Source organism: Pteropus alecto, unplaced genomic scaffold (assembly GCF_000325575.1).
Source record: "Pteropus alecto unplaced genomic scaffold, ASM32557v1 scaffold121, whole genome shotgun sequence".
Lineage (NCBI taxonomy): Eukaryota > Metazoa > Chordata > Mammalia > Chiroptera > Pteropodidae > Pteropus > Pteropus alecto.
This window is the reverse complement of record NW_006434369.1, coordinates 7,582,402-7,594,099: the sequence shown is the minus strand read 5'-3', so window position 1 is coordinate 7,594,099 and position 11,698 is coordinate 7,582,402.

Genomic DNA, 11,698 nt, shown 5'->3' with positions numbered 1-11,698 from the left:
TGAGAGGAAAATAAGATTTTATAACAATCTAAATTTGTGAATGGCATTGACATAATAATCCTTCATAACCAAAGCTTATGTACATCTGTGTCATTTATCTAAAAACAAGAGTTAACAGCTATCAAGCGCTTGTTTGGTACAAGGTGCCATTCTAAGCACTTTGTCTGTGTTGTTTCATTTAATTCTCACAACATGTTCATGAGGAAGCGTCTCACAAAAATGACTTGGCCCTGCCCACTCTCCTCCATTTATGTTAGCATGAACGAAACTCACGATATCCCCTCTTGGCATAGATGGGCATTTACTCTCTGGTTTCACTCCCCAGATTCGGCCAATTTAAGAGCCATGTGATCTTTCCACAGAGCTTGGATAGAATGAGGCATGGGAAACATGAGGGGAAAACGTACACAGGGACAAGTTAACTTACTAGCTTCCAAAGAGTAAACAGTTCTCACAGGAAAAGGGCACTGTGATTTTGGGGAGGGGATGGGGAAAGTGGGGAGAAGAATTTAAGGAACAGTCAGTGCTTTATGATTATTTAAAGTTTTTCCTTTTGTTATCACGGACCAATAGAAAAATAAACACATTCATAAACCATAAAACAGGATTAAAAAAACTTGCCATTTCTTAAGTGATTTACTAACAACTCCTCTTAGAGAATTGCCTCTGGAAATGCCCGTATGGGGTAGGTGAGATCCCATAGGAATCGACAGAAGACAAGGATCATGGGGAAGAGTCCACTGTTTTGAGGAAGAGATCATTGTAAAGGAGACAGAGGAAAAACCCAGTAAGATGTCTGGACCTAAGAAAGTGAGGGTCCAGAAGGCCCCACAGTAGCTTCTGTAGCTAGCCTTCAAGATAGTCCCTTACAATCTCCACTTCCTGGTATTCACGCCCAGTATTCACACACCGTAACCTCTCTCACACTGTACCAGAGTTGGTCCGTGCAATCAAAGAGAATATGGCAGGAGCAGTGATATTTAACTACCAAGGTTAGGCTATGAAAAACTGTGGCTTCTGTCATTGGCGTGTTCTCTCTCTCTCTCTCTCTCTCTCTCTCTCTGTCTTTCTCCCTCTCTCTCTCTCCCTCTCTCTCTCTCCCTCTCTCTCCCTCTCTCTCTCTCTCTCTCTTTCCCTCCCCCTCCCTCCTTCTCCCTTCCTCTCTCTCTTCCTCTCTCTCTCTCTCCTTCTCTCCCCTCCTTTATCTCCCTCCCTCCTTTCACCACCCCCATTCAATCACTCTTGGTGAAGCCAGTTGCCACACTGTGAGAAACTATGGATAAGCCCTTGTGTGGAATAACAATATGGAGGGGATGCCTGGCCCAGCTGGTGGGTGGCTGGAGAGGACTCTGGCTTTAACGTAAATCCCTTCTCATGAACATTAACTATAGGGGAAATGAGAACAAGCATTGTATATGAATCATCCATGTGCAGACTCACTGGAATCTGGAGGGCTCCTATGTTCCTTTGAAATTGGAACATTTTCTTGGGTCAGCCTTTTTGGTTGTGGCTGCTTCCACTGTTGCTGCTATCTCTCATCTCAACAGAGATGCATTTCCAAGGGATCAGTTTGTCCAAGAGGCCAGACTGCTGCCGCTGCACATATTGACTTACTGCTCCCATCACTGCAAGTGGGGGCGCAAGAGCCCTGCCAGTGGCCTCTATTGCCACTAGGATAGAAGATGGGTCTCTCCTCACCAGAGGTATCATTCTTTGTTGAACTCCTCATTCTTGTTGCATTTAAAACAAAAACAAAAATAAAACACAACTATCCCTTCTCTTGATGACGGTATTCCTGGCTGAATCAGAGGACGATAAATGGCTCTACTCAAGGTCATACTCCAAAGAATCCCACTGCACCAATCTTCACATGTGCTCTGGGATGAAACCAGGAACAGCTCCCACTACCTGGAATCTACTTAGGGAGCTTCCTGGGAATTAGGCAGCAGCCTTTGCCCCCTGCCTGTTTTTCACATGCTTGCTTCCGAGGCCCCTGAATCAGGCTCCAGTTCCGAGGCTCCTTTATCATTTTTCCCAATAGATCCAGTGTTCTCATACTGGAGGGAATCCCTGCTTTTGTTCATGAGAGTAAGACAAAGACTGAATTTTAGAGCTAGAAGGAATCTTAGGAAGATATCTAATTTTGCTCCCTTGCTTTCCACAGAACTAGAGGGGTGAAGTAATTTGTCTGTAAGTTCACATCTAGTTAGGGGCAGAGCTGAAATCAATTCTCAGTCTTCCAGCATCTAAGTCAGAGTTCTTTCCACTGGAATATTCACTTATTCCTCCAGAGACAGTCCCAAATAGTAATTATCACCGCAGGGAGCTGATAGGGGGTTTATATAATATACATGTGGTCAGCAAAATGTGGGGCAGATTTTAAGCAACTAAAAATAGATCGGAGGAGAAGTACATCTTTAAATGCAAAATTGAATTTACTGGAGGAAGCGTAATTTATATCCACCATACAGATTCAAGATTAATCTAATCTAAACAAATAATGGAGAATTAACTCTTCCATTTTAGTCTGAGAATATGCATAATTGCTTCCTCTTTCTTGAAAATGGGTAAGATTATTTTTTATTGTTTCTGACAGCTTCAGTATTTTCAAGACAAATTGTGGTTTCTTGAGGTCGACATTCCTCAACTGATTATTTTCTATTTAATCCATTAAATCCATGTTAATCATTTGTGTACATAAAAAATTATACTTATCTCTCTTATTTTTTTCGGTCTTGGGGTAACTGGACTCACCCAAGATATTCTAAGGGGAAAGAAGCCGTGGTAGGCCCCACGAGACAGTGGGCTTTCCGAGAGCCAGGAACTGCGTGCAATCCATCTCTGGATTATGATCATCCCTCCCTGTATAAATTGCTATTTTTTATTTTAAACATTTTGGAAACCAAACATTCCCCTAAAGTCTGTGGGGATTCTATTTGCATCAGCAGGATCATTTCATTCCAGGGCGTAGTGTTTCATGTGATGGAGCATATGGACACCTTGCAGGTACCCGCGAAGGACCCCATTGTGGGGGAACCAAGTTGGGCTTCCTCGCCCCCCATTCTGGACACCATAGCTTCTTGAGAAAGAGAGTTCCATTGTTATTTCTTAGCTATGCTTAGCTGTGTGCATGGCATTGTGATAACTGAACACCTGCTGGGAGATTTAGAAGCCAGGCTTGGTCTAACGTGTATGTGAGGAGAAGTAACAGGAAGGTCTTAGTCAGGCATCATCGGATTCCCATTGGCACGCCTACCTAGGTCTTTTCTGGGGAACTGTTGCCTCCTGGATTCTGAATGCTATGTCATGGTCACTGGCCAAAAGTCTAATCTCCTACTCAGTCCTCACTTCGGTAGGCAAACTGTCCTATGAAGGACCTCCCTCTCTCCAGGTAGATGTTTCTGCCCTCTTCTGCTTCAGCAACCACTTATGGATGACTCTCTAAAGATTAGAAAATAGTAACCAATGTAGGCGTAATCTCTATTAGCAGCTCCGAGAAAGTCAAAGTGAAAATTTGATAGAAGGAAAAATTTAGGTAGCTTCCTTTCTGGATGAACTCTAAGATAGTTCACTAATGCAAAATAGGTGAATGAAGCTTGGGAGCTGGGGGAAAACTAGATTCAAATGTCAGATTTACCACTTACTTTGTGACCTTGGGCAAGTTTCAAAACGTTTGTAAGCCCAGTTTCCTTATCGGAAAAGTACGGGAAATAATAATACATACATCATGGGGCTGTTACAAGGAATACTGATAAAGAATGCAAAGTGCTTTACTCAGTAAACATTAGCCATTATTACAGTTACGCTTTGTGATATGGAATATGATCCAATTTATCTTCCCTCATTTTTCTTATGAACAAACTTGAGACTCAGAGATGTGAATGTTATGTTCTGATTGCCACACAGTTATAGATTATGATAGCTAAGATTAGCTCTTTGGCCTCCTGAAACTCAGTTCAATGACTTTCTACATTGCACTTTGAATCAAATTTACAATGTGCCTTCCCCAAACCTTGAAAAAAAATCAAGTAAAAAAAATGATGTGTATTTTTAAAAAATATTTCTGGCGTAATCTTATTTTTTGTTGCCTACAACTTTTGATGGCATGCTCTGCAACACCAGATTATATGCAAGTATGTGTTTAATAAATAACGTTGACTAACTGAAGAATGCTGAAGTTAGAGTTGATGGTTGGATAAAAGCTAACATGAAAGACAATTCATTGTTTACCTCAAAATAGCCACAATTAAGGAAAGCAACAATCAAAGGTTGCTGTTTTATTTTTACCTTAAATGTTCTGCTGTTCCAAGAATAAATTTTTTGTTTCTGTTTTTGTTTTTTAAATCAGTATAGTGAAAGTTAAATTGTACCAACTCGTTTGAACTGTGGGATTAACCTAGATCTGCCTGCCATAGGATTGTGGGATTAGAGGTCACAAAAGAAGGCGGATCGTGTGCATCGGTTGGATACCATATTGTTTCCCATTTGGAATAAAATTCCCTCTGCTCCCACTCTTAAGCACAGCTTCATACCAATTACTTAGGTCCAAAGTTTACTTCCGATTCCAGCCTTAACAGACAAGTGCTGAGCCCATCAAGTTTTATTGCCATCAATACATCTCTCTTCCAGAAGCAACTGGTCACAGCCATTTCCAACACAAAGCTGCTTGGGCCACCCTTTCTTCTTTTTATAGTCTGTTTCCAGACACTCAGTGACCCATAAAGTTAACTTATAACCAAGTCACAGCCATGACCAGAGCTGTTGTTCTTGTGTCCACCCCTAGAGTTCCCTGGCTTCCGAGGCAGGGCCTGTTGCCTTTTCCCAGGACATGCACACTTGAAGGCAATGAATCATGCTGTCTGTCCCTTGAGAGGTCACGCCTTTTGGTCCAACCCCAAGTCCTGGGTCCTTAACCCACACTGTATCCTTTAAAAATTCTCCAAACTCTGAGATTTTCTGGTTTGCCCTCACGAACGCTCATACTATGTTTAAAGCCTAGCAGAGATGTGGCTTCCGCCTGGTGAATTGGGGTCAAGGCACACTGTGGGCTCCAACCACCTGTGCAAACAAAACAATGATACAGTTGATATTTCTAGCTCGATGTCCTGGTGGTGTCTTTTACAACCTAATTTGTCTTCTTTCCCTCCCTTTCCTCTCTAAATAGGGTGAGTATATAGTTTGAAGAGAGTTTGATGGAGTGACCTGGCTTGTAGGCAGGGTGAAATTTGAAAGAGTTATTTAATTTAAAGAAACTCGTTCTGGCGTGGAGTCCAGAAATAGTTCCATGTTTATGATTACTAAGTCACTCAACCTCCTAATTTTATAGATTTGGATAGATGAGTAAAGTTTCTTGACTTGATCGAGGTTGTGGAGGTAGTTAAAAGTAGGGCCAGGGCTAGAACTCGTGTCTTATCACGCTCAGTCTGGTGTTTTACTCATTACACAATACTATGCTCCATCAAAATCTAATTTCATTTTGTGGCAGAAAGACTGGCTTCACAAATAGGCAGAGAGTAATGAAATGTGTTTTGGTTTCAGTAAAGCTGGTGCCTATCTCCCACAACATAATAAATAAAGAAAATGGGTTAATTCTCATCATAGAAATATGCAATGCTAGATGATTTATAGAATTTTAGAACTGGAAGGTACTTTATAAAATAATCATCTAGCACATCGAGTTTCACATTGTGTTCAGTGGAACATCTAGGGTTCTGCAAAGGTAACTCTGGGGCCTTCTGCAGATAGGAGAAGAGTATGTGGGACTCAGAGCCTTCTCCCTTAGGACCATGAGAACGAGTCTGTTTTATGTGTCGGAGTTTTATATCGAATTTTGTTTTAAAAGATGAATCCACTTCCAAATAAAGTTTGAAACTTTAAATCTATTTCAAACCCCTCAATTTATATATGAGAAAGCTGTGGCCTTGAATCTGACCCTGTGGGGTTGCAAAGCAAGAACAACTCCATTCTAGGGATGGGGGAACTAAGATTCAAATCTTAAGAGATTTGTAGAAAGTTATGGATTTCATCAAGTGGCGGAGCCAAGGCTGGAACCACGTATATGTTTCTTATTCCTAGCCTGTACTTTCCCATCTCATCACATTATTTAATATTAAACATGTGGGTGACCGTAGTGCCCCCAAAGAATGAAGAACCAAAAGGGAGGAATTTGAGGGAACAGAATAAGAGAGTAACAGTCAATTAGTGTGGGGTAGGTGACTTATTCCTGGAATATGGAAACAGGTGATCTATTCTCACTTCCTTTCCTTGTGAGCCCATTTCATTATGCAAGTTCCTTGCTGTGAAGGCACATCTCCAGTACCTAAACAAAGGTCCAGCACCTAGTTAAAGCTCAATAAATATTTCTTGAATCCTCATGATATCTTCAAAACCTTTTGCTGGTCAAGAACTGGAGTATGATATGTTTAAAAATCTAATACTATGTCAAATTTGCATAAACATAACTATCAAGCATAGTAGATATTTCCACACATAGTAAGTGCACAAGGCCTGTTCACTGAATGAATCAAAAAACTCATCTGGTGGTGTTGGAATAAAGGAAGAAAATATGGCACAGAATGGATCACCTACTCAGAGCTGTCCTGGTGACTCCCTACGGTACCTAGGTACCAGGCAAAGTTCCCAGTGGCAGCTGGCACCACTGACCTCTGTTCCTGACAGAGGGAAATGCACATCCTGCCCATAAGCTGCTGGGCAGATGTTCAACTGCCCTCTGGGGTTGCCTGACCAGGAATGAGCTAAAATAGAAACAAATAAAACCTGAGATCAGAAAGTTTTTGTTACATCTTATCCAGAGTGGTTAGCATTTGTAGTAGGTTATCAAAGAGAACTGTACATCACCCTTCCCTAGGGAACTTTAAGAATAGAATGGCTAGATCCTGCAGGTTGAGATATTCTCGTCTGACCTTACAATAGGGTCAGTTTATAGTCCTTCAAAGTGCCTTGAGGGAGGGCAATGTATTAGATGCCCTTCTGAGACCATCTGCTCCCAGTATTCGTTTCAGAGGAAGAAAACACAAGGGGGACAAACAAACTAAACGAAACTGTAAGGTAGCTAGTTTATAAAAGAGAACATTTGCCCAGGAATGATATAGCTAAGAACTGTCCTCTAGGTTCAGAACAAATCCTAAGAAATGGTTTCAAAAACTACTTCTGCAATGGTGTCAAAATTTAATTGGATCGGAGTATAAAACAACTGATGCTCCAGAGCGATGTCAGAGAAAAGAGAGAGAGAGAGAGAGAGAGAGAGAGAAGAATATGTAACTGGAAGAGTGAGAACCTGATAGCAATCATGCTTGCCTCCGTTGGTCCTGGTTTAGCCCATGTCCTGGGACATACCTCGGAAATTTTGTGTTGTTTCTTCTCTGTGTTCAGGGGTGGGCAGGTTTGTGTCAACATGGTGAGATTACTGTAGAAGTCATTAGATGTGCTTTTGGATGTGGCTTTTCCATATACAATAATTAAAACAACTACTAAGCTGACTCTTTTGACCCAATTCTTTGCTTTCCTCTCCTTTAGTCTCCTGGGGCCAAGTCTTGGATCTCCGAGGCGCTAAGGATGGTGCCCGTCTTCGCTACCTGCTACAGAAAGGACGAGGTTGCCCACACACACCGGCGACTGCCAGGAACTTCACTATTCTTTTTGTTTTAGTATCCTTATCGGATCCAAGTGGCATTTTCAGTCCCAAGTCTCCGGCACTCCAGCAAGTGGCTGGAGCCGGCCCCCGTCTCTGGGCAGGGCTCCCTGCCAGTTCTTCTTCCGCTTCCAACCCCGCTGCCACTCCCCGCCCCCGGGGTCACTGCTTTGGAGTGTGCGAGTGAGAAAGTCCTATTTTAAAGCGCTCTGCTATTTTCAATCTCTTGCTCGCCCCCTCCCCAGCAAAGGGCTCCAGACCGCGAGGCACTCCCACCTGCGGTTCCCTTCCCCGGCCCTTCTCAGCCCCGACGCGGGGATGCCTCTACTCCCGGCCTGGCCTCTCCAGCGGGCGGTGAGCACGCACCACCTGACTCACGCTCTCATTGGCTGTTGCCTGTTGCTAACCCACGTGATCGGCGCCGGCGCGCCCCGCCCCCGGACCCCGCCCTCGCGGACTCTTGCTTTGCAGCGCGTTCCTGCGGGGCACTGGGTTCTCCGCCGCCCGCCCCGCGGAGTGTGCCTTCCGCGCGGCGTCGCCGCCGATGCCCACAAGGTGGCAGTGCCGCGCTGTTGGTGCCCCGGCTGGGGTCCTCACAAGCCGCGCCGGGCGGTCGGTGCTAGTGCATCCCTCCTGCAAAAGTTTTAATGAATGCAAACACACCCGGGCCTCCGGTTCTCCCAGGTCGCCGGTCCACAGCCCTCCGATTTGGGGGTTCCTCTAGGCGATTTGCACCTCATGGCCCCAATGGCGTCTTTGTCCCCAACTCGGAATCAGGATTTGGGGTCTCTAATTAAAACAGGTCTGTTGAGGTTTTCAGGAGTGTTTTGTTTGCTTTGCTTTAGGGATCTTAAACTGAGAATTGATTCTTAAAGAGATGTACAAACGATCCGACAATTATTCTTTGTGTCTTTTCTTGAGAGTCTGCTTCACCAGAGAAGCAATCCACAGCCTCCCTTTTTGTGGTGAAAGATCTAAACCACCACCTCCCCAGCAGCACAGTCCCGAGATCCTGACCGGCTTACGGAGAGGAGGACACGCGGAGCCTCCCGCTCTGCAGCTGTCCCTGGATGCCCTTAATTCCAGGCACACGGAGAGATAAGCTCCTCTGACCTCATTCGACCCCCGCTGCAGGCGCCAGGCGTCCTCATTTAGTGTGTGAGGCGTGGCAGGATAGACTTTTCTCTCGGCTCACTGGAATTTTTTTTTCTTTTTTCACTTTTCTCCTTGTCTTGTGGCTGGTCCCATATGCCCTACTGCTGTCTCTCCCTTCCCCCACCCCCAACCCTCCCCCCCGCCACACACATGCAAATGCACATGTCTGCCACTCTCCTTTTCTCCTTTAAACAAAATGTTCTACGGGCTCTCTGGGCCCACCTGACCCTGGGAAATAGAGAGGTCAGAGAAGTCGAGGGCAAGATCATAACTGGGGCTGCACTTACCTACCCGTGGGAAAGGAAAGAGAAACACTCCTTGGCTTCCTATTATCTACACCCTGAAGCCCAAATTCTATTCTCTAGTGGTCAGACCCTTTCTGTTGAGCCCCCAAGCTGCCCTCCAGAAAATTTCCCACAATGCTCCTAGTCTACTCCAAACTAACACTCATCCAGTGGTAACAGGCTGCTAAAGCGGGGGCTCAGAGTTCACACGTGTGGGATTTTCTGCTGAGACTCAGACAGGAACAGTATGTGCCAAATAACTGTTGCTCACATTCTCAAGGGAGGTGTAGAGCATCTCTGGGAGATTACTGGGGGTACAGCACAATACCTCACCTCTAGGTTGTATGATAGGAGGCTAAGGACCCAGTAGAGGCCAGTAGTGAACAATCGTGGTTTTTTTGTTTGTTTGTTTTGCAAAAATAAGGTGTTAACCTGTTGTGCTTTTTCATTTACCTCCAGATAAGTGAGGAGGGCTCTACAGAATCACCTGTTGCCTCCTGGAGTTTGGGGGACACAGGTACTGACCTAACCACAGAGCTGTTTGGAGTAGCAGGAGAAGGAAGTATCTAGAACAGCCTCTACTTCTAAGAATTGGTTAAGTAGAACAACTTCCTCTGGCAGGGGAGGTTTAGGGTAAGTAGCACAAATAAAGACCTGCGGAGCAAGAGTGAGTGGCCAGCCAACTCAGTCTGCCTGTGGAAGGGGACCTCCAACAGTGGGGGAGGGGGTATGAAAGAAACCCACAGAAGTACCCCACAAGAGAAGGAGCCAGCATTTGTACATCTGCCAACAACCCTTAATTACAATTGAGCCCTCCTTGAAGAACTTTGTTCTTTGGGCTTCGAGAGACCTGAACCACTAGCCAGTGACTGGAGAAGGTGGAGAGATCCAAGAAGAAGGAATGAACACTGATCATGTCTCTCTTGCAACCACAAGTTCCCAAATGTGAGCCATCCTCCAGTTGATGGTGGGAGGAAAGAAATACTGATAAATGAGATGGTGAAGTTTTAAATTTTGATTGTAATAAGTTTTTAATATCTGAAAAATGAGGCAATTCATGAATCTCTGATTTTGGCCAGGAAAACCCATCGATGAGATTTCATTCAGAAGTAGGAATTAAAAACACTGAAAGCAGCAAACATTCACATCTTACTAGTGTTTTATATGTAGTTACTCATTTAGTCCTCATAATAGCCTTGTGAGATAGTCTTATTATTTCCATTTCATAGAAATGGAAATAATGAGACTATGGAAGTTAAATAAATAGTGTAAGGCCCACAGCTAGTAAATGGCAAAACCAGGATTGGAACCCAGACTTCAGAGTCTAGGTGTAGAACTAAAATGCTTCCTCATCTGTGAATCTTCACTCGTATTCTTAACCAAATTTTACCTAACTTCAAGGTCCAACTCTAACTGTTCCTGTCTAAGAAACTCCTTTGACGGTGCCAGCTGAGGAACCTCCCCTGCTCTGTTTTCAGGGGTGTGGTCCTGGCTGCAGTCTGGCCATTGCCCTAGACAGTGGAGGCATCTTCCGAGGAATCACCTTCAGAACCTATGGTGCATCTATTAAATACCTTCAGTGCTAGCAACTACTCTTTGAAGGTGGACATGATGTTTATCTAGAAGTCATTTGGAGTCCAGTGAAAAAACCAGTGATCGACATCAGAGAAACCATTTTTGGTAAAAGGAAATAGGGTACTCTCTAACTGAATGAGACCGGTTTTCTTTGGTAGTTTAAAAACTGGATCTGTATATAATTCCAAAGGAGGAAATTCCCCCAAAAGGTGAGTCACTGCAGCCTTATTAGAAAACATACATTCCAAGGAATCTAGGCAGGGTAAAACTCATTTAGAAGTATACATTCTTTTAAAAAATATGTATATTTTCTAATGCTCATCGCTTTATATTCAACTTTCATTTATTTTCTTTTAGTACAACTATAAAATATGAGGTAGGAGACTGTATCTTTTATTTCTTTATATTCCCTTTCACACCAAGTATGTAACTTGGTGACTTGCACATACTAAGTGCAAAATAGGTATGTTAAACTAACAAAGAGCCTTGTATGTTGGAGAAACGTTGTGGCTGTGCAGATGAGCTAGGGCGCAAGACTCAAGAAGACATACAAGGGTAGAATAACATGAGAAATATATGGTCTACGTGAAAAAAGCGTCTCGTGGGGGCAGAGTTTATCTGGTGGAATCACAGGAGATATAATTAGAAAAGGATGTTTATATAGGCAGATTAGATCTTTATCTTCTAGGCCAGTGGTTTCTAATTTTTTTCATTAGAGATTTTTCTCTGCCCTCCTCCCCACCAAAAAAAAACCCCTCTAAACTGAAACACAATATATAGAATAGATAAAAGTAAAAGGTCTCTGGTTAAAATAATAGGGGCAGTGGCCTGGGACTGGCTTCCTTAACGTGGTTCCTCGTATATACACCCTAGACACATCCAGGTAAACTTAAGGTCTTGGAACCAGTAGTGTAGACTCTGGAGAGCCCTTGAATGGTGTGTACCTTCTGCATCTCTACTTGAAAGTAGTCCCTAGCTTCCTGACAGCTCCAGATCTGCTCCTCACAACTTCAAATTTCTCCTATTTCCCTGG